Source organism: Lontra canadensis, unplaced genomic scaffold (genome assembly GCF_010015895.1).
Source record: "Lontra canadensis isolate GAN:19392208 unplaced genomic scaffold, GSC_riverotter_1.0 scaffold9, whole genome shotgun sequence".
NCBI lineage: Eukaryota > Metazoa > Chordata > Mammalia > Carnivora > Mustelidae > Lontra > Lontra canadensis.
The window spans coordinates 34,350,616-34,376,954 of record NW_022631003.1 but is presented as its reverse complement, the minus strand read 5'-3'; the positions used below and the strand labels follow the sequence as shown (position 1 = coordinate 34,376,954).

General features: G+C 36.5%; 1 pseudogene; it reads left to right on the top strand.

Annotated features, from left to right (window-relative positions):
* Nucleotides 1–18,952: 18,952 nt before the first annotated feature.
* On the top strand, nt 18,953–19,577 carry LOC116866043 (annotated as a pseudogene).
* Nucleotides 19,578–26,339: the final 6,762 nt, after the last annotated feature.

Here is a 26,339-nt window from a genome sequence, read left to right as displayed (position 1 = left end):
TATAGTATTTACATTTTTAATTGTTTGAGGAACTCTTATACTGTTTTCCACAGTGGTTGTACCAATACTTATATTCCCACCAACAAAGCATGAGCATGCCCTTGTCTCTATATCCTTGCCAATATTTGTTACTTCTTGTCTTTTGGAAACTACCCATTCTGATCAGTGTGAGGCAATATCTCATTGTGCTTTTGATCTGCACTTCCTTCATTAGTGATGTTGAACATCTTTTTACATGTGTGTTGGCTATCCAAATGTTTTCTTTAGAAAAATGTACTCTGCTGGCTAATTGAACAAAATAATAAAAAAATTAATTAAAAAATGTCTATTCAGGTCATCTGACCATTTTTAGTTTTTTGGTGTTGAGTTGTATAAATGCTTTACATATTTTAGATATTAACCTCTAATCAGCTATATCATTTGCAAATATCTTCTACAACTCAGTATAGGTTGCATTTCCATTTAATTGATGGTTTCCTTCTCTGTGCAAAAGCTTTCTATTTTGGTATAACCCAATAGTTTTATTTTTTCTTTTGTTTCCTTTGCCTGAAGAGACAAATCCATAAATATGTTGTAAAGCTAACATCCAAGAAAACTGCCTTTGTTTTCTATTAGGCATTTTATAGCTTGAGATCTGATATTAAGGTCTTTAATCCATTTTGACTTTATGTTTTGTGTATAGTGTAAGAAAGTGGTCCATTTTCATTGTTTTGCATGTAGCTGCCCAGTTTTCCCAGTACCATTTGTTGAAATGACTGCCAAAGAGCTTTTTTTTTTTTAAATGTAAGTATGCCTATTGATAATTGCCGTGTTAAAAGCTAAAAATTTTAAATAATTCATTAATTCGTCTTATTTTAAGATTTTTTTTATTTGAAAGGGTGAGTGAGAGAGAAAGCGTGAGTGAAGGGAGGAGCAGAGGCAGAGAGAGAAGCAGAGTCCCCGCTGAGCAGAAAGCCCTATATGGGGCTCAATCCCAGGACCCCGGGATCATGACCTGAGCCAAAGGCAGACGCTTAACTGACTGAGCCACCCAGGCATCCCATTAACTCATTTTAAAAATAACAGCAAATTCACTGAGACCCCAAGGTCACTGGCCAACTCCTTAGGAAGCTCTGACCTAGGGAGTCTGAGGCTGGAGAAAGTAATAAGCCTGGAAGAGTAAAAGGAACTTTAATGAGATATTTCTTGAAGTATCTATATTGGGAAAAAGTAAAAGTTTAAAGACTTGGATTTGAGACTTCATGAGTCACTTAAACCTTTCTGTATTTTAATTTCATTATCCGCACTGTCCAAGGTTGCTATGAGAATGTAATTGGTATATATATAGTAAAATATAAAGCTTTTTATACCTGCTTTTATTTTTGTTTAGTAGGACCTGAATTAGGATTCAAAGGATGGATAATTAGCATGCAGATGTCTAGATCAGAGAGAATGGAAATGTTCCATTTTAGTGTTAATACCTAATGATTCACTTTAGTCATCATTGCACTTGCCCTACTGAAATATTTGACACTGGTTATCAGTCTCTCTTCCTTTAAATACTTTCTTATCAATCAGGACATTGCTCTCTGTTTTCTTACCTGGCCACTCTTTTCTGTTCATCTATCCTGGTTCCTCTTCTCTCTGAGCAATGATTATTGGAATTCCCCAGGACACAAGCCTTGTCCAACTAACTACTCCATCTCCACTACTCCCTAAACAACCTCATCCCACTCATGCCCTTAAATATCATACCTGTGCCTAGGAATCCCAAATGTATACCCCTAAATTGGAATAACCAACTGCCTATTTTACATATCTACTTGGCTGGCCTATAAGAATTTCACACTTGAGGTCTAAAAGCAAATCCCAACTCTGCTTTCTGATCAATCTCCTATTACTTTTGACTCTTGAACATCACCCCTTAGAACAGCTAGATCGCTTATATGTGGATTTTTGACAATAAGTACAGTACAGTATTGTAAACACATTTTCTCTTATGATTTTCTTAATAACATTTTCTATTCTGTTGTTTACTTCATTGTAAGAATACAGCATGTAATACATAAAACATACAAAATACATATTAATCGACCATTATGTTATTGGTAAGGTTTCCAATCCACAGTAGGCTATTAGTGTAGTTAAGTTTTGGGGATCTCAAATGTTGGAATTTCAACTGTGTGGGAGAGGAGGGTCAGCACCCCAGCCACTATGTTGGCCAAGAGTCAATTGTCCTTGTTCCCTTCCGGTTCTGACTTCCAGGATTCCTCAACCTTCCAGTACAGCACATGAGCTCCTTTTTATAGCTCTTCTCTCCACCTATGGCGCTCTTTCTCTAAATGCACCAGTGCCCCTTCTTACTTCATCTTTGCTCTGATGTCACTTTCTCGGTCAAGTCTGTAACTGTAAACTTATTACAATTTCCAACTCTCTGCTCCCCACTCTTTCCTGGCACTCTCTATTCCACTTATTATCCATATTATTACATTAGAACATGTACTACATACTGCAAGATTATAGAATTACTCATTTGGGTTGCTACCTTCCCTGGGGTGCCAATTCTGTTTATTTTATTTCTATGTAAGCTCCATAATTTTTCCAGAAATTTTTGCTTTCTTAGCTAATGTACATCTTCCGAGGTCCTAGAATGGCACCCAGTAGGCATTCAAATGTTTGTTTAATGTGTAAATGTTTAGATGAAAATCTGGACGTCATGACATCCAGAAGCAGCAGAAAATGCCCACGGCGGGGGTAACAAGGCAAAGGAGGGCATATGCGGGGGAAGCAAATGTGATAAATGTCAGCTAAGCTTAACTGAAAGATGGTTCATGCTCCAGAGCAGAGCAATAGATGGAAGGGTGTTCCCGACAATAACGAAAGGTAACCTTCAAATTGATGTTCATGGGGTGCTGTGGCATTTTCTTCCACGAGGACTGCTAAAAACAGAGAAATCTATTTCTCTGCCATTGTTCAATTTAATCTATTTGAAGGTAAAGGCTGAATGAAATGACTTCTTAGTCCTTTCCAGGTCCATGTCTTGTGATACATGAATTTGAAATTCAGCTTGAAAAACAATTGCTCATGAATCCAGGATGTACCCAGCCCATTATGTAATATAGATAATGTGGATCATATAAGCCTATTTTTGACAGAATGTAAATAATAGAGACAAGTGGGAATACTGATTGAGGAGGATTTGAATTATCTTCCATAATGGTTAATAAGTTATTTTTTTAAATTATACTTTGGTTTTGCCAATTTGCCAAAAGTAATACTAGCAACAAAGTTTCATTTTTTTAAAATATCTTGATGTTTCACTGCACCATCAAAAAGCATTTCCCAGTCCCTCCAAAAGATGAAATTTTCAAGAAGGGAAAAACCTATAGAGCCAAGTTGGGAGGTTAAAAACTCAGTAATGAATGTTCTTGTTCTTGTGGGTTATCTCAGATCCTTAGCAGTATTTTAATGTCATTTTTTAATGTGAATTTCCATGCTATTTTAATTCATTAGTCATGGGCTATCATTTTTCGAAGTAATTACTGTAATTTCATCAAATGACATAATTATAGTAAATACTTTGATGTAATTACCATAAATATGGAAAGAGACACCCAAAGGTGTAATAATGTCACAAACTAAGATATTTATGATGTGTAAAGACAAATTATGATGACATTTATGACATGTAATAACATCACAGAGTTCTATGTTTATGTTGTATAAAGAATAATGATATAAATAGAATGTAAAATTACATCATGTAGATTAATTTATTTTATAAATAGTATAGAAACTTGAGAGCTCTACAAGGCTTCAGGTTTGGATTAATAGATCACAGCCACCTGTTGGCATTTTCCCCTTTGAACTCTAATAAATGACTTCGTTATTTTATTTGGGGTGAAAGCATTCCCCCTTAAAAGCATAGACAGACACAAAACAGAGACACAAAATGAAAAAACCATATTTAGTGCTGAAAAAAGCACTCATTTGAAGAGCTGAAAAATAACTTTGTGTTTGGAAGAAAAGTCAGGGTTTGGTCCATATCAATTTAAACTAAAGGGTCATTTCCGTGTTTTTTTTAAAAAAGGTCAGCTTAACCATTTAGCATTCACCAAAGCAGATATCTATTTAATCGAGACATTTCTTCTTTTGTCATATTATTGAGCTTGGAGTCTTTGAAGGAATAACCTTGCATATATGCATTCTGACTATTGGAATAATGTGAAAATAGGTTTTGAGGAAAAAGGAAAGTAGAAGACCCCAAGCCTTGAATTCTAACTTTGTGAACTTATTCAATTTTTATTGTTAGACTGAGACAGAAAAATACCTTAAAAATAATTCCTATTGCAAAGATGCAGCTTAGGGTGAAAGATGTCATGGACATCAGTTAGTTTAACTTACAATATTATTAGTGATCAATGTCTTCTGGCATAAAAGAGAAATTCAATGTTCAGAAGAAGACAGTCATTTCCTAATGTATTAGTCAGAAGATGTCTTAGAGCAGTCACTATAAGATCTGATTATATCTTGAGCCTGGAATTTGGGATCTGGCCTGGGATTGTCATGCTCTATCCTTTTATTCACTAGTACAGTTTTTAAAAGATTCTTCTCACTCTCGAGCCTTAGTCGTTCTCATAGTCTTGATAATGTTTTAGGGCATGGTAATTTTCCCTCCCTGAACACTTAATGACAGGTGACCACAGTGATCATTTTGGTAAGTGTCCTGGCATTTTTTACTATGGGCTGCCAAACAATAACAAGTGATTATTTGGGGGGTTGTGTGTAAAAACCAGACTTGATCATCAATCCACGGACTGTATCTCCTTAAAGGTCTGTTGCTTGCAAGCATTTCTGATCCCGATTCTGCATTTGTGAGAGTTCTTAACTGTAAGCAACAGAATCCACTCCAGTTAGTCGAAGTGGTAAATGCCTCTATGAAGTCATCTTCTGCAGTTCACATAATCTCCATGAGGGCCCTAAATCAGACTCAGAAGCTACATTAGCAGGAAGAAAATCCAAATATGCTTCTGGGCTGCTTGCACGAATGATACCACTTTCATGGGCACAGCATAGCCCTTTGCTAGGTGGGTGAGCATAGAACCTTGGAAAGTTACTGCTGGGATCTCGATATCTGCTATGTCTGATAGTTCAATGTCCCTGAGCCACATTCCTCCACACACGTCAGCACAGTGGACGCCAGACACGCCCCACTGCTCCCGTTGCTCTCAGCTGCAGGGAAGTCATTGCCCAGAATGACTGGCATGTCAGCTGATTGCTGTCCTGTGGCTGAGCCTCACCAGCACAGGAGACCGAAAGGTAAGATCGTGGCATAAAACTTGAAGTAAAGGAAATTATAGCATGGAAAGCTATCTTAAAATTAAAAAAAAAAAAAATTGTTTTCAAAAAGTCTCCGGCTGACATCAACTTTACACAGATCTCCTACATCTGGGAAATACTCTATGGGACCTCAGGTTTAGAAAATGCATGCAGATATTTTAAATTGTTCTCAATCAGCTCAGTCAAGGTTTACCCTTGTATTAAATTACAAAGGCACTTGTGTGTTTTAAGTTTATCCCACTGTGTCTGTGGAACTCTGCCTTTTAGAATCAGGGTGTGGTGATGGAGATGAATATGTAAATAGTGCAGGTCTGATCGGCTAGGAGTTGGTAAATGAAACACTGTTCTAAACTAAATGCCATTGCATTTTTTGAAGTGTCATCTGTCATCAGGATCCCAATATCAATTTGAAATGCTTTTGATTTTGACTAAATCACGAGGGGTCACCCCAGTATATCTGCTACAGAATTAATCAACTTTTATGTAGCATGAACTCAGCCACAGTTTTTGCAGAATGATTTGGACAGGCCCGAAAATCAGCAAGAATCTGTCGCTGGGGTAGCCGGACATTAGAATAACCTTCTTCTAAGCCAATGGCTTGCATTTTGGAAAAAGTGGTCACAGTGATTCACTGTGGTAGTGAAACTATGTGGGTCCTCATTCAGCTGAGGACACTGTTTCCAGGGAAAGTTACCCTCTAGTTTGGCTCAAATATAAGCAGTTTCCTCCCTCCAAAAATAAAGTTCACCAGACAATCCTTCGTACTGAGGGTGCTGACAGGTTAAAACACAAACAAAATTGAAAGGGGGAAAAAAAAAACACCAATGCACACAAAACTTACGGGATTTTCCAAATGTTTGCGGGTGGGGTTAATCATTAAAAACTACCAGAATTTAGCCACTGTAGTGAAAAACAAAGCCAACTTTGATAAAATCTAACTAAGAAACCTCAGAGAGAATAATTCCCTTTTGAAGTATTGAAAAGCTGATAGCTGAATGTTTCAGAATATATATTTTAGCAAAGAGATGACATAAACAAAGGTATAATTTGCAAGTAAATTTGGAGAGTACAAAAAATCATATTTTTTAGTAATTATTAGTTTTCTACAGCAGAATGTTCTCTTAAGTTTATGATCAGTCTTCCCAGGACCAATGTGAAAAATGATTCACTCTCAATTCCAACTCCATTTTGTTCTGTGTGTGTGTGTGTGTGTGTGTGTGTTGTTTGTTTTTAGAGGGAAAGAGAGCAGGGGGAAGAGGGAGAGAGAGAGAGAATCCTCAAGCAACTCCTCACTAAGTGTTAACCCCCATGTGGGGTTCCATCTCACAACCCTGAGACCATGACCTGAGCTGAAATCAAGAGTCGGTTGCTTACCTGACTGAGCCAACCAGGTGCCCCCACGTTGCTTTGGTTTTTAACTACAATGCATCAGTAGTTGACCAATCACTAGAATTACTTGCCATTTAAAGCACACACAGTATAATTGTACCCAGCTCTTTTATTTTCTGCTTTATCCCATTTTAAATTAGTTTTATAGCACCCAAATGTTTTAGAGTTTTGATTGAAAACTCCAGTTTTTTTCAGCACATCTTTAATGAAAACGTATATGAATGGGAAGACTTTCTGAATGGTTAGTTAGGATAATGGATGTCGCCAAACTGCAACATGGAAAAACTGGGGTGCTACAGAGATTACCCCCGCCCCCCTCTAGGATGCCGGGTATATTTAGAACCCATGATTTCTGAACCTGACTCTATTCCTGCCTTCCTGTGTGCTGCCCTTAATAGATAACCTAACATCTCTTACTTCGTTTTTTCATCTATTGAATTAAGGATGGTGGAACAGTATGCTTGTCAAATCACCACGGTATGAAAGGGGTACTTTTGAACCTAGTAGAAAATGTTTTGTCCATCTCCTCAGCAAAATGAAACAAGCCCCTATTGTGTTTTAGGAGTGAACTCAATTGCCTGATTTATGCTGTCACATGTTTGCAAAGAGTGTAAATTGATTTTCACTCAAACCAGACTGAAAAGCCAAAGTGCTTGCCAAACTTGTAATCGCTAACCTGTCTGGAAAAGCTCACCCAAACCCATGGAATCTGAAAGACTATAAATGTTTAAATTAGACACTTGGAGAAAGCTACTTCAGCCAGAATCATTCACAGAGGCAAGCTAATTGTAAACTACACAAACAAACAAACAAACAATTCATCTCAAGAGTGCAATGGCCAGTTTTTCTCCAAATTGATTAACTTTCAGTACAGCTAGACTGAAGAAACTTCACACATATTTATTCTGAGAAAATAAATTTCTCAAGGCAGGTCTGTAGATCTGCAGTGTTGACCTGGGCTAACTTTTTTCTTCAGGGGCAAAGGTTCCCTATAACATGTAGCTGACTTGGGGTAGATCTGGAAGTTTCTGGAAGTTGGGGAAAAACTCAGTTAACAGCAAGACTTGCTATTTTGCTGTATTTAAACATTGTGGCCAAGAACTTAATCCCAGCTTTTTACAAACCTGGGTTTGAAATCCAGTTCCATGTCTACATATTCTGTGCTTCCTATCATCGTGTATCAAGTGGAGATGATCCTGGTACTTTACCGCATAGGGCTTCTGTGGCGGCCACTGTGGTGAAGTCCACAGTAAGATGCACATGGTCAATGCTGAGTCTATCAACAGCTGTTGATTCACTTGACTCTTACAGGGTTTTTTGTTTTTGTTTTTGTTTTGTTTTGTTTTCATGAGAGATAAATATGCTTCTTAATTTTCTAGAGTGACCCACCATCTGTGTTGTTCCAGGGCCAGGGCTCTTCAAGGAGGTGCTAGAAGGAGAATCCCTAGTAAACCGCGGTGATTGGTCACCATAACCTTTGCTAAGGAGCCAGAGACAAAGTGAAGTTGGAATTGTACCAAAACGTACTGGGACCGTGGGCTAGAATCAAAGCCAGAATTTGTTTTACTTGACCATGGATCTCTTCGGTGTTATAAAAGTGATTTAGCCACTGCTGTTGTCACGTGGACAGCTGGTACAGTTGTCTCCTCCATTTAATCATTCAACAGGTGAAGTGAACAAAAAATGAACCAGATGTTTCCACAAACTTGTATTGAGGATTTACTACTATCTAAAATGTGTAGTTGGAAGTTGATCAATATCGGACTTCCCAAGTGAGATAAAATGTGACAGGTGCCGCAATAAATACAGGGGTAAGGTATAGTATTTGAACAAATTGTGCTTTATTTCAGAACTCATAGTGTTAATATTTGCCAACATCTGCTTCCCTCAATGTCTTGCAGACTCCTCAGCAGCAGGACGTGTACATGTCTTCTTCACCTGGGAGCCTGCAGGATCCACGACAGGGCCATGTAATAGCCAGTCTGTAAACATTCATAAAATAAACAATTCCTATGACATTAAAAGCATGTTCTTACAGCACTTTGTCACGGTTTCATCAATTAAATATTTCTATCCAAGAGAAAAGTTGAGATCTGAAAGATGTCCAGATCAAGACATTTGTCTCTGTATACATACATATAGGCACACATGAATACATATGCATGTCTTGTGTGCGTGTGGGGGGTGTCAAAGAAGAATGTGAGCTGGGGCGCCTGGGTGGCTCAGTGGGTTAAAGCCTCTGCTTTTGGCTCAGGTCATGATCCCAGGGTCCTGGGATCGAGTCCTGCATCCGGCTCTCTGCAAAGCAGGGAGTCTGCTTCCCTTCCTCTCTCTCTGCCTGCCTCTCTGCCTGCTTGTGATCTCTGTCTGTCAATAAATAAATAAAATCTTAAAAAAAAAAGAATGTGAGCCAAAAGTAACGGTTTAAAGGTAGTCAACATAGAGTTAGTTAATTTCTTTTCAGACATCTTGATTGGATATGTATAGATAGAATAATAGAGTGACTAAAATGCCCTTCTTAAAAATGTGCTCCAATTTTTAGAACATTTTTCTACTGACAGAAAAAGAGTTCATTGTTTTAATGTTTCACATTTCCTTGGTTTTTCCCCAATGTCCTTTTTCTATTCCAGGATCCCATTCAGGATACCACATTACATTTATTTATTTGTTTATTATTTAGTATGTTTTTTTTATTTTTATTTTTTAATTTAAATTCAATTTAATTCAAATATAGTGTATTATTAGTTTCAGAGGTAGAGTTTAGTGATTCATCAGTTGCATATAACACCCAGTGCTCATTACTACAAGTGCCCTCCTTGATGCCCATGACCCAGTTATCCCATGCCCCACCCTCCTCCCCTCCAGCAACCCTGAGTTTGTTTCCTAGAGTTGAGTCTCTTACGGTTTGTTTCCCTCTCTTTTTTCATCTTATTTTCCTTCTCCTCCCCTACTACAAAACACTGTTTTGTTTCTTAAATCCCGCATGTGATATTTGTCTTTCTCTGATTTATTTCATTAACATAACACCCTCTAGTTTCAGCAACATTATTGCAAATGACAAGATTTCATTCTTTTTTTTTTTTAAGATTTTTTATTTATTTGACAGAGAGAGAGATCACAAGTAGGCAGAGAGGCAGACAGAGAGAGAGAGAGGAAAGCAGGCTCCCCTCTGAGCAGAGAGCCCGATGCGGAACTCGATCCCAGGACCCTGAGATCATGACCTGAGCCGAAGGCAGCAGCTTAACCCACTGAGCCACCCAGGAGCCCAGAGAGTTCATTCTTCTTGATGGCTGAGTAATATTCCATTGTGTGTTTGTGTGTGTGTGTGTGTGTGTACACACGTACATCTTTTTCTATTCATTTTTATTTATTAATTTTTCTGGGCTCTTCCCATATTTTAGCTATTGTGGACATTGCTAAAATAAACACTGGGGTGCACGTGCCCCTTTGAATCAGTACTGGATACTGCATTACATTTAGATGTTAAGTCTCCTTAGGCTTTTCTTTGGTATGACAGTTTTTCAGATTTTCCTTGTTTCAGATGACCTTGACGGTTTTGAGTGATACTGATCAGAACCTTCGTAGTATGTCCCTTTATTGGGATTTGTCTGATGTTTCTCTCATAATTAAACCAGGGTTGTAGGTTTGGGGGAGGAAGACCATGGATGCCAGTGTTATTTTCATCACATCAGGATCCATCCTAGCAACATGATTTCTCACGGTTGATATTGATCCTGGTCACCTGCTGAGACTATTAGTCAGGTTCCTCCCCTGTAAATAAATCTTTAAAAATGAGACTATACTACACATAAAATTCTTCCTTAAAATTATTTAATATTTTTAAGAAAATTGAAATGAAACTGAAAGACTTGCCAAACAGAGAATGTGTCTCACATACTTGCTTGTAAAAGACTTTTCTTATGATAGTAAACATCTATTTACTCTTTAAACTCCCACTGTTGCTAGTGGTCTAAATTGAAGAACAATCTAGCCCTATTACATGCACTCTGGGGAGGAGTGTCAATCAAGATGTCCTGTCAAATCTCGACTGAGAGATAAGGGCTTATTTAGCAGAGGCAAATCAATGCATTTTTCCAGATATTTAAATCTTGGATCTTAACACTAAAACAGGAAATAGTCAAAACTGATTTGATATGAATGTGGTGCTCCCAAGAAACCGTTCATTAATTCTAGCTATCTTGTTCCCGAAGCCTTTCCAATTACTGTCCTTCTGAAGCCGATTGTTGTCTTTCTTTGATTCTGTAATCTACTCCATTCATTTTTTTCTTAGGCTTTGATAGCATTCATGTCTGTTGCTTACAGTGAAAAAATCGTTAATTGTAGTTACTTTAAAGTAATAATGAATAACAAGAATTGGTGGCATTATTTTCACCATATTTCATCTTTAAACAGATTTCATGTCCTCCTTTCTCAGCTCTTGAAAGTTTCCTCCTACTTCCTCTCCTTCCCTTATTTTTGGTAGTTGAGCTATTGTTTTTATGGTTTATAAAAACCATAAACCATATAAAGCATGGTTTATGACTATAGTGTTCAGGAGGGCTTAGTTAAGCTGGATGACAGCAACCATAAATTTTAATGGTTCAACAAAAAATTTTCCCTTACTCATGCTGTATCGCCATTATAGGTCAACTGGAAGCTCTGTTGCATGTCTCTTTACTTCGGGATAGAATTTCCATATTCCCAACAGACAGGAAACTTCAGGATTTGAGAAAGAGAACAACATTCCTGTGGATTCTTGGGAATTCCCCAAAATACAAGTTATTCTGTATGTTGCATCATACTCCACATATTTTAAAATTGTAATACATGACCATGTCTATAAAAAACAAATCGTTTTTTGTATTGTGGTTATGCTAAAAGCTTCAGAGGTTTTTTGTTTTTTTTTTAACTACCAACCAATTTTATTTTCTTTACCAAGAATTGATTTTTTGAATTTAATTTAATTTGTGTGTGTGTGTGTGTGTTCCAAAATTCAGAGGTTTCCTTTGATTAAAAAAAAAGAATTCTAACCATGGGTATAGGGTTAATTTTGGTGTATGATGATCATGTTCAAAAATTAATGTATTATTTATACAACTCTGTGACTATTTTAAAAACCATGGAATTGTATACTTTAAAAGGATAAATTTTATGGTATATAAATTATAACTAAAGAGAAAATAGATCATAATAATAGAATAATTTATTATGATGATGATGATGAACCAAAATATTGTCATGAGCTTTTATATTTTCTCTCTATATATACTTTTTCCATAATATTTTATATATCCTAATATATATTTAATGTTATATCTAATGTATCATATTAGATATTATAAATGCTAATATATAATAGATATATTCATTCATAATAATAAACTATACTTTTATTGTATATAATAATATATTATAAACACATATTTATGTCATATATGGTACATAATAATATATATTTACAAATATATGTATGTATACACACACACACACATATATATATATATATATATATGTATCGATGACATGTGAAAACAATATTAGCCTGATATTGACATTTGGTGATATCAAACTTTAAAAAAAGGTATCATTAACAGAAAATAAATACCAAATTAAAATCATTTAAATAATTGATAGGTAAACCCCAAATATTTAAATTTCCCTGCCAACCTTATTATATATTAGTGTTGAATTGCAACCTGATACTTCTGGATGAGTATAAGCTTACTCATGTATGAATACTGGCACACATTAAGGAAAGGGTCACTTATGAGTATTGACACATATCAGTCCCTTAAGTACTTTGCTGACTCTCAATATCTCCAACAGCCCATTCTAGCCGCTTAGCTAGTGAATTATCACTCATGTTTCTGATACCTAGAATGGAAACACAAGGTCTTATACCTCCACAATGTTGTTTTGCTATTAATTGCTGAGATACACAATTACTTGTGTTTTCACATATCTTCATAGATTCCTCACAATGATCTAATGAGGTAGTATTTATCAGCATTGCTTTTATGTATGAGAACATTAAGATGTGGGAAAAAAAGTAACTTGGGGTGCCTGTTTGGCTCAGTTGGAAGAGCATGCAACTCTCGATCTCAGGGTTGTGAGTTCAAGCCGCATGTTGAGTGTAGAGATTACTAAAATAAATAAATAAATAAATAAAGTTAAAAAAAACAAAAAAGAAAAGAAGCAACTTGACCAAGATTGCACAGGTACTGAATTGCATTTGACTAATACTTACTGGTTCCATATACATTACTGAGTGAATCATACATTTCATCATCTCTAAAGGTGGCTATTTTATGATCTATAATTTTTTTGATAATTAATAGATCTCAAACATCCGCTTGGTTCCGTAATCGAAGACTTGATAATCACACCTTTTCCCTCAAAGGAATTAGTAGTCAAATAAATTTCAACACTATAGTTACTTGTGAGAAAAAAAAAAAAAAGGTCAAGAAGCAGGAGTTTTTCTTCAGACTCAAGTCCCCTGCTACAAACAACATTCCTGGAGCCAGATTAAATATATAGTCCTTGCTGTGGACTGGCATGTTTGATTCTACCTTCCCAAATTCCTTGTTGAAACTCTAAGTTCCAGTGCAATGGTATTAAAAGGTGGGGGCTTCGGGAGGTACTAAGTTTTAGATGAGGTCATGAGGGTGGTACCCCCATGATGGGATTAATGTCCTCATAAAAAGACAAGGAGTCTAGTGCTTTGCTCTTTCAGTCCTGTGAGGATACAATGAGAAGACTGACATCTGCAAATCAGGAAGAAGACCCTCACCAGAAATTGAATCTGCAAGCACCTTGATCTTGGACTTCCCAGCTTCCGGAACTGTGAGAAGTGAATGTCTGTTGTTTAAGCTACCCAGTCTATGGTATTTTTGTTAGAGTAGCTTGAACTCACTGAAACAGCCCTATAAGTTTTAGAAAAGTAGCCAAGAAGAAAGATAGAAAATATTAGGGCAGGGGTATGATTTTGTTTCTATCTTTCATCTGTCTTAAAAATTTAATAGACAAGAAAACATTAGGTAGGTTATTGTTAATAAATTGGCCACCTTCTTTAGCTTCCATTGATACTTTGGCCTGGCCTTAGCATATACCTGCTTTGGGGCTTTCCGTGTTGCCAATGAAGTATGGGGTCAGCAAGTTCATCTTCCTTCTCTTTGTTAAAAGAGACTTGTTTAATGGTGCAGCAATGCCTGATAAAAATTTTAACGAAGGACACTTTAGTGACCCAAGTAATCCGTTCAACCAAACTTGCCGCTGAAGCCATTAAACCTTTGGCCTATACCTTCTGGGCATGAGCCCAAATGAAAAAACTAAAACAAAAACCTCAGACCCATTAATACTTCTTGCCCTAAGTTTTTTGTCTTAGTGAATAATTTGTATACGACAGAATTCTATCTGTTCTTGGCAAATACTTACACAGGTTTTTTGAGATGAAGGATATCCTCCATAAGATTGAAGCTAAATATTCTTGCTTAATTTTTTTAGATGAGAACATGGGAAGGGTGCAGAATTTTTAACAAATGTACTTCTTGTGTATTTGTATTTCTTCCTCTACTGGTTCTTCTCATTTATTTATGCATAAGGATAATTTCTATGAATCAGTGATTAAGCAAGTACAATTCTAGTACCAAGGGGGAAGTTTCCTGTACAAATCTCATTTTAATAAGTTAAACAGAGACCTAGTGAGAAAGAGAAAGAAGTTCTCAGGTGGCATAGAGAGAACTATTTTAAAAATATATATTCCCACCTTTGTTACTGATTTACGTAATATATAAACATCCATTGATTACAAATGTACATAAATGCACACATACAATGATATAATGCATATTCATGTGTGCTTTTTACTATGTTCTCTTTTTAATTTTCTTTTCCAGCTTTACTTAAAAGTTAAATAAAAGCTTCTCTCTTATGCTACTATTGCTACCACCACCCGCAAACACTGATGAGGGGAAGCCATCTTATATTTTAATACATAGATAGATTTTTTTCTGTGCTTATAGATTTATATTAAATGAATATATGTATCTGTCTATACAAACATACACACATATGTGAGAATTTTAGGTCTTTGCTTAGTTTCCAAAAATGGCATGACAGTAGATATGCTCTTTATATCTTGCTCTTCTCCTTCAACCGAAGTTCTTAGAATCCTTTTGAGTCAAGTGGTGTGATCCTACTTATTATTTTTAATAAGTACAATATATCCTAAAGTATGGATTTATGATAATTTGTTCAATCATATCCTTTTCACTTGTTTCCACCTTTTAAAAAAATTCTAGTAACTATGAACAACGCTACAGTAATTATCCTTGTACATACTTTCACACACATTGGTGTTTTTCATTCTTCAGAATAGATGCCCAAGAGAGGAATTACTAGGTCAAAGCATGTATCAGTTGCTGGAGGCTAGACAGAGTAACTCAAACTGCCATCCTTGGTGGCTCCCTAGCTTACATTCCAGCAGCTGGAAGGAGAAAAGTGCATTAAGGAGCACTTCTGTGTGGGGGATGTTTATAAGAACCTGGCCCAGTAGGGGTACTGTTGGGATCAATTGTTTCTGTCCCCCCCCCCCCCTCAATTCACATGTCAAATTCCCAAAGCTGGGTATTTGTAAGTAGAGCCTTTGGGAGATAACTGGGTTTAGATGAGATCATAGGGATGAAACCTCTACAGTGGGGGGGCGAGGGGTGTGAACAGAAGAGGAAGAGAGGTCAGACCTTTCTCTGCCATGAGAAGGACACAGCAAGAATGTTGCAATCCAGGAAGTGGGCACCCACCAGGAACGAAATCTGCTGGCTCCTTAATTCCGGACCTCTCTGCAGCTTCCAGAACTGTGAGAACTGAGTATCTGTTGTATACACACATCAAAACCTCACATGGTGCCCCTTAAATACATACAATGCTTATTAATCATTCCACAAAAAAGCTGAAAAAAAGAAAATCTGTTGCTTAAGCTCCCTAGTCTACGGCATTTTCTTACAGCTGCCCAAGACAGTACAGGCACAAACCGTTCCTTCTCAGGCATTGGCCAAATGCAGTCACGTGAGGCAGGAAAATGGAATCGAAGCACACGCCACAGAAGTAGAGAAAAATAGATTTGGAGAGCTCTGGGCCTTCTCTTTCGATAAATGTGTGTGGGCGCTTTCCTAAATGTTAGTAGTTTGCTTTTCTAAAAAGTCTGTAGCTCCACATTTTTTTACTGGCCGAACATAGATGTTATAGGGCTTTTTAACTTTGAATGCCATGATGATTGTTAATTGATCTTTTAAAAATATAACTTGCATTTGTTTTTCTGATGGCAATTAAATTCAAACATCTTTTCAAATGCTGCTGGTCACTGTATTTGCTTCTCTGTGAATTGCTATTTCATAGTCTTAGCCCACTTCTTAATGGAGGTTTTTTGTTGTCTTATCAGTTTATAAGAGATTGTTAGAGTTATTAACGTCTGAATTGCAAATATCATTTCCAAATCTATCATTTTCTTTTTATCACAGTTGTGGTATCTTTCTCCTGTAAAAATGTTACATTTTAAAATTATAAAATACTTATCTTTTCTCTTATGGTTTATGGTTTCTGGTATACCAGTTTGGTTAAAAAGTTCTCACAAAAATTGTGCATACAGTCTCCCATGTTTTATCTATAATGTTACTGCACTGCTAAAGTTTAAACATTTCATCTATCAGGATATTATTCATTTTAAGGGAAATAATAAATCGCAGGCATGAGTAGAGAGGTGAATTCATCACTGTAAAGTTGGATTCATTCGAACAAACTTTTTGGCCAAATACTGACTTATACAATGTAAAATAGGGTTCACTTTTATTGTCTTACAAATGTATAAGGGTCCAATCTCTAAGTTTTTGGCTTCTCAATATTTCAACCAATAGTAAAAATATTCTTGTCATTTTTCCCATTGTTCATCTTTTGGAGTGTGTGAAAACACGTCAATGAGATCGCCACAGAAGCCTCTTGAGCTTTTGTAAGGAAATGAACATCCGCTATCACATTGTAAAGAAGAGCCTGCTTATCCAGGCTTATCCAAGAACCGATCAAATTCTGTGAAATTCATCACTTGCTTTCATAGGAAAAAAAAAAAAAACTTAAGTATAAAAAGTAACTGCAGACTTAAAACCATAATAAAAGTAATAATAAAAATCTATACCATTAAGAATACTATAAGATGGATGTGAAGTCTCACACATGAACCCATTTTCCCCTTCATTCCTTTTGCCTTTATGTTCAGGAAGTAATTGTGACCCATTGATTCTTTCCTTTCATTGTCAAAGAAAAATGTCAAGGTTAGAAACCACTTCCAGTCACATTACTTTGGAGCCCCACTTTCCTCTCACTTATTCTTTTAAAAGGCCTTTGCTTGGGCTTAGTAGGGCAAGTTGAATGTCTGAGATCTAAAATGTCATAAAGAAATGCTCTTGTTAAAAAAATCACATTTCCATGAACAGAAATATTCAGAACACAAGGAGAGGATAGCACATTTTAAAATACCAGAGTAAACCATGGTATTCTTTCCCCAATCAGCTGTACACAGCTTCTGTTAGATTGTATGCTAACGGAGCCCTCACATACAGAATGTCACTGACATGAAGAAATTCTAAGAAAAATTTTAAATGAAGTTTGATTTTCCTGGCAGACATTGCTAAAGCTATTCCAGTTTAGATGTTCTGAGCACAGCCCTGAATTTCAGCACTTCTCCAGTTTCAATCACTTCCACGGGCATATCTTTATTTAATCATTTCAGTTTGAAAGGCATATTTGTTGTCCATTTTAAGCACATTTCTTTCATTATCACTTTGTCACCCAAAAATAGTGTTTTCTTGAGGGCTCATTTTTATTTAGCAAAAATGACCATAATGCCCTTTAAAAGTTGTGAAATCTTCTTTTGAATATTTTCAAATACCTAGAGCCATAGACTCAAAGATTTTCAGAATAATTTAACTTATATTCGTGTATCAGGCTTAAATATGTTAGGTGAAGAAACAAAACAGTATGTATGTTCGGGTGCTGATTTCTTAATTATAAAAATTGGTACCACTCAAACTATTTTGGCAAAAATATCTCTCGGGACTGCTCTGGTCATTTTCTGGAAAGCATGTTCTAGTCAAATGATTAATGACTCCCTGATGCAGAGAACCACCATGATTTATCTGCTTTCTTATTCTTCTTTTTGTTGAGTTTTATGTTTGGAGAATGACTTCATTCAACAGCTTCTTTGATAGCTATAAAATATCATTACATCCAGATGTAATGAACATTGTAATTAGTCTCATAATATATGACAGTAGCAAACTCACATTTGGGTTCTGGAGAATACTGAGAAACTGAGGAAAGTTGAGGCCCCTCTTCCAAGAACAATGAATGTATGAACAAACACTTAGGGGTTGATAAGGTATTTCTTCTAATCCATGAAGCTTATAAATGGATCGCTAAGGTTCAATATTGTCATTGTGGTAGTGATCTACTGCTGTGTAACAATATTGTCCCAAATTTAGCACTTAACATGGCACATTTTTTATCTTGCAGCTTCTATTGGTAGGAGTCCTGCTGTGCTTAGCTAGGTTTTCTTCTTTAGGGTCTCACAAAGTTGTAGTCAAGGTATTGTCAAGGCCTATGGTCTGAGGCTTGAGTAGATCCACTTCCAAACTTGGTAGAATTCAGCTCCTTGCAGGGACTTGAAGGCCTATTTTCTTGCCAGCTGTTGACCAGAGGCTGCCTTGAGTGCAGTTTACAACATGACATTATTGTTGACTTCTTTAAAGCCAGCAAGTGGGAGAGAATCTACCAAGACCAACTTATAATTTTTTTCAGCTTTATTGAGGTATAATTAACAAATAAAAATTGTGTATATTTAAGGATGACTTGATTTTTTGATATACATATACATTTTGAAATGGTTCCCCCAATCAAACTAGTTAATATTTCCACCATCTCACATAATTTTATTTATCTCTTTTCCTTCCTTCCTTCCGTCCGTCCTTCCTTCCTTCCTCTTCCTCCTCTTTTCCTCCTCCTCCTTCTTCTCTTTCTTCTCTTGTGGAGACAGTACTTAAAGTTTCCCTTGTTAGCAAATTCAAGTATACAGCTTTTTTTTCCTGTCTGGAGCCATAGAAGGTGCAGAAAAAAAGAAAAAGAAGGTTCCTGCTGTGTCAGAGACTCCTAAGAAAAAGCAGAGGAATTCTGCAGAGTTAATACCAAGCGTCTGAGAAAGAAATTTGTTCAAAAGATGCTTCAAAACTCATTGAGGAAGCTTATTTATGAAAAAGCTAAGCATTACCACAAGGAATATAGGCAGATATACAGAACTAAGATTCAAATGGCGAAGATAGCAAGAAAAGCTGGCAACTTCCATGTACCTGCAGAACCTAAATTGGTATTTGTCATCAGGATCAGAGGTATCAATGGTGAGAACCTGAAGGTTTGAAAGATGTTGCAGCTTCTTTCTCTTCACCAGATTCAGGGCCATCTTTGTTAAGTTCAGCAAGGCTTCAGCTAACATGCTAATAATTGTGGAACCATATTTAGCGTGGGGGAGGCCCCAAACCTGACATCTGTACATGAATTGATCTACAACCATGGTTATGGCAAAATCAATAAGAAGTGACAGATAACACACTGATTGCTCAATCTCTTGGTAAATATGGCATCATCTGCTTGGAGGATCCGATTGACAAGATCTATACTGTTGGAAAAGTTTCAAAGAAGAAAACAGTTTCTTATGGCCCTTCAAATTATCTTACCCATGAGGGAGGATGAAGAAAAACACCACGCGTTTTGTAGAAGGTGGAGGTGCTGGCCACAGGGAAGACTAAATCAATAGCTTATTGGAAGGATGAGCTAAGGTATCTAACAATGATTATTGTTTTCATCCGGTCAGTTAATACATGATTACTTTCAAATTGAAAAAAAAAAAATTCAAGTATACAATATGGTTTTGTTAACTAAAATCACCATGCTCTGTTCATTAGATCTCCAGAACTTACTTATATTATATAACCAGAACTTCGTACTATTTGACTAACTTCTCCCCATTTCTCTCCATGCTCAGACTATGATAACCACCAGATGCAACTCCCTACATCTATGGATTTGACTATTTTTGATTCCTCATATAAGTGAGATTATGCAGTATTTGTCATTCTGTTTCTGGCTTATTTCACTTAGTGTGATGCTCTCCAGGTCCATCTACATTGTCACAAATGACAGGGTTTCCTTCTTTTCTTAAAGCTGAATTACATGTGTCTACATCTCACCTTCTCTTTATCTTTTCATCTGTCAACAGACATTAGGTAGCTTTCCTTATCTTGGCTATTGTGAACAATGCTGCTGTGAACAGAGGAGTACAGATATCTCTTTGAGATACCTTTATTTCCTTTGGGTATAGACCCGGAAGCAAGATTGCTGGATGATATATTTCTACTTTTAATTTCCTGAGGAACATCCATAATGTTTTCCATGGTGGCTTTACCAATATGGGATACAAGGGTTCACTTTTCTTCACACACTTGCCAATGCTTGTTATCTATTGTCATTTTGATAATAGCCATTCTAAACTGTGTGATGTTTTAATTAAAATAATAGTAAATATTCTGAATTTCTTGTTATAAAATGAAGTAAGAAATTAAACGTTCTAATAATTTTTAGATGTGCACAAGATTACCTCAATTTGTATTCCATATTCAAAACAGCCAAGTAGTTTTATGTAACTGATGAGTTACTATGTATTGCCTCACCATATTTTTTAAAGAAGGGGTTTGGCTTATATTTGTTATTTTCAAAACGAAAAGATCTATTAATTCCAAGTCCTATGATCTAGTTATTTCATGAATAAGATGATAATATTTACTGCATAATTTAAGAATCATGTAATGCAGTAATTTAGGAATTATTTTCCCAGCACCTATGTGGTCAAGACAGTTGGGCAATATGTAAAATTACCAGTGGAAGTGAGAAGAGGGGGAATTTAACTGTGACTGGAGTGACCACAAAGGACTTCAAGAGGGCGACCCATAACATTTTTTTGAAACTGGGAGAAAACCATAAGAGGATGTAGTCCAATGACATCATTTTACATGTGTAAAGACGGTCATGCGTATGTATTCCTAATGTCATATATAGCTGAACATTTGGTCCCAGTACATAAATCATCTACTCTGTCCGTTTTGGTATGCTCTATTTCTAAGGATTTTCCAGGCAGAAGTGAAGGGTTTTACTTGACTCATGATTTAAAAATTAGGTGTGGAAAAGACTTTATCATAAACAGAGTTCATTTATTCCTTCCATGGAGACTCTAAGCTTCTTATTTTCAAAACAAGAGAAATCTTTTCTGAGGCAAAATGAACAGGGGTTTGGAGTAGAGATCCAATTGCCTTAAAGAAGGCATGATATAAAATGGACTAGAAGCAAAAGAGATGTAAATTGTATGTTTTATGGAAAGAAACTTGGCCAGAAAAATTTCAAATGTCCTGACCTATTAATACTTATAAGGAAATAAAAATATACCAACAAAGATTTATATACATAAATGTTCACGAAGTTATTTACAAAGCAAAAGCTGAAAATTATCTACATGTTTGATTAGAATGAGAGATTTCTTGATATTCTGAATCTTTGGGTTGGGGGGTGGGGTGGTTAAGTCTTTTAAGACTTCCGACATAAAAGGAGTAGAATGGTAACTTACCAGGTGGAACCATGCTAGTCTAAATCAAGGCTGGCCCAGGTGTGCTGGTTTTTTGGCAATTTGCAGAACTACCACAAATGATAGAAATTAATTCCTAAGCTGTCAGAAAAATTACTGGCTCAAAAGAAGGCAGTGTCTATTTGGCTAAACTCTTCAAGAAGATAGTCATTAACATTTTGAAACTTCCATCATTTGTTATTTCTGAAGTTAAAGGGAAGTTAAGTTGATAACTTCATGAAAAAAAATTCCCATATTAAAATAAAGCAAAGTTTTTGAGTTTCTTTTCCTCCCTTTTTCTCAGTTGTTTTTATGGGACTAGATGCTTGGAGACAAAGCTAACACAACAAGAAATTTTAAAAACGTGGTTTCAAAGAGCAGCTTCACTGTCTTATTGATAAACTGATATATTATTATCAAACCAATTTTAATTCAGTCTTCAAAATGTAATAGTTCTTTCAGAATAACCAGGAGACACTTTAAGAATAATGCATTTTGTCCATCATTTACTTTCATCTGTCATTTAAATACTGATTTTTTTTTCCTCCATCGGAAAAAAAAGAAAGTTTTACCATGTTTTCAACATGCTGTCAAAGATGTCTTTATTGTCTTCCCAGGAGATGTCTATGCAATTTCCTCTCCCTGGAAGGATGATATACTGACCTTCCTCATTCAGACAGAATAAAGTAGGTTATGGTGGCACTACCCACCTCCCACATACAACTTCATTCCTATCAATGAAGACACAAAAGAAACTTTAAGTATTAAAATCTCTTTTACTTCATTTTCTCAGTGTTCCTTTCAGATGGAATTTGGAAACTAACTGAGGTTGAACGTTAATTAAGGTCTAAAGGTTTGTGAACTTCCTCTCAAAATCCACCATTCATAAGTGGTCCTGTTTACTGATGAAAGAGAGAAAGGCAGAAAGTATTCTCTGAAACCTCAGAGACAGAATGTGTTCAACAGGATGCCCCGGAGAAGTGGCAGTTCCAAAACCCTGTATCAGGGAGACACTTAGCATGTCTGATTCCATATTGCTTCTCGCTCCCTTGCTGCTGTGACCTAGAGCTTAGAGACTACGCCTTAACCCTGCACACAGACATGTTAATCATCAAAGGAATTGGAAGAGGAATTTAGAGCTGAAATTCGAAAAAAAAAAAAAGTCTTTTTTTTTTAACCCCAACTTACCTCACTCAAGGAGATAAGGGAATATGTAAAGAAATGACTATGCTATGTTTAAGGTTTGCAAGAATGACACGACCAGATTCCTGTCTCCAAAATCAGCTGACCGAGGACAAAAGAAGTTATACAACCTCCCTCAGATGTCAGTCATCTTTTCACTCTAAATCCCTCCCACGTTCCCCACGTCCTAACATAAAAGATGCTCAAATCTCATGCTGGAGGAGATGGTTCTTTGGGATGATATCCACCATGTCCTCCATTAGCTGATTTTCCAAATGAAGTTGCTCTCCTCGCCCCAAATTATGCCTCTTGACTTATTGGCCTGTCGTGCAGCACGCAGAATGAGTGCGGAATCATTCACAACACCTGCTTATTCTTCTAAAAGTTAAAAAAAAAATGTATGTATTATGAAACACTGTGAAGACTTGGCTTCTGAGAGCGAGGTTTAAGATTTTTTGTTTTTGCTAAAATGGTTAAATTGTCTTACTTTTTCAATTTAATTTTTTAGAATGTTAAGAATTAGTGTATATTCCCAAAATTAAGGGGAAAGATTAATATATATGTAAATATATGTTATATATATTTATATATGCTAATATGTTATATATTAATATATCAATATATGTTATATATTATATATATAATAATTATTATATATTATTATTAATATATAGTAATATGTTATGTTATATATTAATATATGTTTTGTATTAATCTATATAATGAATTATTTTCACAGATTGAGTTAATGAATATAATAAAAATGACCTCTGAAACATTAATAGGATCAATGCCTGGAGGACATAAAGTAGTTTGACCAGTCCTAGAGACGAGTTATCAAGGGCCAATCCTTAAAAATTAGTAATAATTTCACTGATGTCATTAAAATGTTTTACTTATTTTAAGTTAATTTTTCAAGCAATTTCTATTGCAATTAAGAATAAAATATTCATTGGTATGAAATTATGCACAAGAACTATTTACAAAGTGTCCATGTCCATCATCCATTCATCCATTAATTTATTATTTTATTTATTCTGCAAAATTTATTGTCAAGTGTGATGCACTCTCTTAAGACACTGGGGATATAGAACAACAACAACAAAATACCTTCTCTTTCTTCAAGGGAGTTCACAGTCCAATCAGCAAAAGAGATCTGCAAGACAATAAATACAATATTGTATTTAAACAATCTTTTTTAAAAGATTTATTTATTTGAAAGAGAGAGTCTGTCTGTGTCTGTGCATGAGTGGGGTAGGGGCAGAGAGAGAGAATCTTCAAGAAAACTACCACTGAGTATGGAGCTTGATGAGGGGCACGATCTCACAACCCTGAAATTATGACCTGAGCCAAAACCAAGAGTCAGCCCCTTAACTGACTGAGCACCCAGAAGCCCCTTAAAAAATATTTTTAAAGTATATGCTGCTTTAGATATACATTTTTAAAGATTTTATTTATTTATTTGACAGAGAGAGAAAGAGATCACAAGTAGGCAGAGAGGCAGGCAGAGAGAGAGGGGGGAAGCAGGCTCCCTGCTGAGCAGAAAGCCCAATGGTGGGGCTTGATCCCAGGACCCTGAGATCATGACCTGAGCTGAAGTCAGAGACTTAACCCACTGAGCCACCCAGGCACCCCTAAATTTTTAAAGTATAAACAAGAAGGTTAAATTGTTCTACAGAGAGGGTAAGTTAGAAAAGACTATATGGAAGACATTTAAGCAGGGAACCATGGCAAAATTATATGAAAATGATATAAATGACTCTGACCTTGGATCCTGACACCCCCCAAACTGGATTACCACTTCTCATTAAAGAACTGGGGCTTTGAGAGACCAGTTAACATGCCTGAAGTTGCTTAGTGACTAGAAGCTGTTTCAGGATTTTAATTCAAGTCATTGTCTAAAACCCATGTTCTTTCCTCTACTCAACATTGCTCATTTCCACACCTCCTTGTCTGAGACCTGCTGTAAAGATTTCTCTTCTCCCCCTGCTTGTTTTTAAGATCAATGCCACTCACAATGTGTCTTCCTGGTTTTGGCCCCTCACTGTCTTTAGTTTCAAGGAAATATAGAATCACAGAAATGGAAGGGATAGTTGAGGACATCCCATTCAAGAGTGGTTTCACAACAAAGGGAAAGAAAAAAATCCTAGCAAAGTTAAGTGACTTGAGCATAATCAGAAACCAACTTAGTCGCAGAGTAGGTCCAGAACCTTCTAGTCCACACACCTTCCCTTATGCCTAAACTGTCCCTTCTCTGGGGGGTCATAATATCCAGTGACATAGTTTGTTTTAGGGAGAGAACTGGCTTTCTTCTTTTTATCTTCAAAAAATGTGCCAAGTACATGGGAGTGGGAAGCCGAGAGCCATGAAATGAAAAGTAACAATTAAAGAAATCCCTCTGTTCCCCATAAGAAATGGGGCTATAAAAGAATAAGAGGAGAATCAAGAAGGCAGAGCATCCAAACTAGAGCCCCAAATTGTCAAGGTCAGAGACCATGATTTTTAGAAGCACAAGTGGTATTTTTATTGTGTGGCTACAAGTTGATCCTCGAGAGAGGACTTCAACTACCTCTATTTTCACATCAGTCTATTTGATTAGAAAATCAATTTTCTAATTGATTAAGTTCTTTCCAGCTTATCTCTCAACTCACACAAAAGACCCTGCAGGGCAAAGCACCCCTTGAAGAGAACAGAAACTACGCCCTCAAGCTGCCCTAAATGCCAGCAAGACCGCTTGTGATTGACCTCAAATGACTGAGCTGACCTTTGCTGCCCCATGGCACGTACCCACCGACCTTTGCCCCACACTTTCTTTATATAAACCTGGAAGTATTTTCAATACTGAAGACAGTCTTTGAGACTTTAGTCCACTGTCTTCCTGATGTTGGTCTCACTGAAATGAATTCCCTTCTCATTTCGCCACCACTCATCTCTGTGCCTTTGGATCTTGCTAACAGTGAGGGACCACACTTGGTCTTTTTGGGGACCCTGAGGCCAGATGCACTTGCATCCCTCTGCCCTGTTTATGCTCTTTGTCTTGACTTTTAGGAAAACCTCCTATAGTCATCAACACCTTATAGTATAAAAATGAAGGAAAATGAATTACATTTCATTTCTGGGATTATCTTGTGAAATAAAAAACAAATCCTGATTTAGCAAGGAGAGAGAACATTAGAAAGGCTAGCCGAAAGACGGGGTGGGAGCAGGAAGGGACAATTTCAGGGAGAAGGGTGTTATGTCAATAAGGAGAACTCTGACCATAACATAGGTGAGAGTTTTAAGACTTAGGTACAAAGGATTGTGTGGCTTTTTTGTTGTTGTTGTTTTGTCCTTGTTTTTAAGGGTGGAATAAGCAAGCCTAGAAAAAACCAAGTGTAGGGAAAATGGGTAAAAAGGTGGCCTCATGGGAGAGTGGATCTGAGTGTTTGATCCTGAGGCCCACAAAAGGGGCTGTGTGCTGGCTCTGACTGAGGGTGGTTCAAGTTCAGGGGAAAGAGTGAGGTTCCTAAAGTCTTGTTTACTCATTCATACTCCCTAGAGTTTTGAGAGGAGGTATAGCTGAAGAGAGAAGAAGCTCGAAGAGATTTTCCAGTTGAGAGGAAAACCCACAAAAAATATGTGGTAAAGTGGCAAGAGCTATATGAACTATAAGAAAGTAGATAAAAAGCAAGGGAGGAATTCATACTCTCATTCATCTATGATAATATTTTATTTCAGTGCAGTTGGGATTTTTCTAGTT